This window comes from Corvus kubaryi, unplaced genomic scaffold (genome assembly GCF_017639235.1).
Source record: "Corvus kubaryi isolate FWS band 111438036 unplaced genomic scaffold, C.kubaryi_AGA036_p1.0 37384, whole genome shotgun sequence".
Classification (NCBI taxonomy): Eukaryota; Metazoa; Chordata; class Aves; order Passeriformes; family Corvidae; genus Corvus; species Corvus kubaryi.
In genome coordinates, this window is record NW_024581126.1 from 3,614,396 (window position 1) to 3,615,855 (window position 1,460).

At 49.9% G+C, this 1,460-nt stretch overlaps 1 long non-coding RNA gene across 1 annotated transcript in view; it reads left to right on the top strand.

Moving 5' to 3' along the window:
• Positions 1-1,164: 1,164 nt before the first annotated feature.
• LOC121668183 overlaps positions 1,165-1,460 on the top strand; it is a 12,522-nt gene continuing 12,226 nt past the window's right edge. The window contains exon 1 of the long non-coding RNA XR_006017295.1: positions 1,165-1,341. This is a non-coding gene — a long non-coding RNA (uncharacterized LOC121668183). The remainder of the gene's footprint in view (positions 1,342-1,460) is intronic.

The following is a 1,460-nucleotide window of genomic DNA, read 5'->3' on the forward strand; positions in this document are numbered from 1 at the left end:
ATTAATGGGTATTGGAATACCAAGACAACTGGCATAACAATGTGGAAAACATTGTTTGGTGTCTTGTTCATCTCCAATATTTCATATCCAATATTTCCCATCAGCATATGGGTGGATTATTTAAAAATACAGAAGCCTATATATGTGTGTATTTAAATATATATATATATTTATAAATATATCTATTTTATCTGTTTTTCTACCTCAGAATCCTTCCCACATTTGTTCCCAATGTGCCTCTGCTAAGTGTGATTAGGAGAAAATTTAATTAAGTGGTAAAATGGTGTGTGAGTAGATAAGATGGGCATGATTACACACATGTATTTCTTTTAGTGATAAATAAGTTTAAGTAGCCCCTGTCTTTCGCACCTCATCCACATATTATTTCCCCATTCTCTCTTATCTGAAGTAAAAAACCCCAAAGCATCAATTTTCTACCCTGATTCATCACATGTCCAAAAGAACATTTATGAAGGTGAAGGTCTGAGGAACGTGAGAGAGCTCAATATGTGAGTATGTAGAGCAGAAGGGGAGATGAGAGCTTGCACCAGCATTGTGACTGAAGAAACACAGAATATAAGTAACCATGCTTCAAGAGTGTGTAGAAGTTGCAAGAAAAATTGCCTTTTAGTCAGAAGAGAGTGGCAAAAGGAAGAGGATTTAAGAGCCAAAGAATCATTCTAGAGGATTCAAGATAATCATAAAATCATAAAATGTTTTGGGTTAGAAGGGATCTTAAAACTGATCTTGTTCCAACCCCTCTGCCAGGGCCAGGGACACTTCCCACTATCCCAGACTGCTCAGAGCCCCATCCAGCCTGCCCTTGTACGCTTCCAGGGATGGGCAGCCACAGCTTCTCTGGGCAACCTGTGCCAGGGCCTCACGGTAAAGAATTTCTTCCTAATATCCAATCTAAACCTACCCTCTTTCAATTTAAACCCTAGTCAAAAGTCCCTCTCAGTACTGGAAGGTGCTACAAGGTCTCCCTGGAGGCCTCTCTTCTCCAGGCTGAGCAACCCCAACCCTTCCATGCTGTCTCCACAGCAGAGGCGCTCCCGCCCTCTGAGCATCTTCGCGGCCTCCTCTGGGCTCGCTCCCGCAGCTCCGTGTCCCGACGCTGGGGAGCCCGGAGCTGGACGCAGCGCTGGCTGGGTGCCGCAAGGGCAGGGCAGAGGGACTGTCGCCGAGCGCTGCTTTGGGGTTCCCTTTAGGGAGCGCTGGGATGGCGCAGCGCGGATGGGTGCTGTGCTGGAGGGATCTGCCGGGGGAGCACCGTCTGCCATGGCCGGGGCAGTGACACAGCCCCTGCCCCGCGCCGGGCCCCGGCCGCGGCTGGCCTGAGTGAGGGCGCGGCGGGGCTGTGGAGCGGGGCTGTGTGCGGGGCTGTGTGAGGGGCTGTGTGCGGAGCTGTGTGCGGGGCTGTGTGCGGGGCTGTGTGAGGGGCTGTGTGCGGGGCTGTG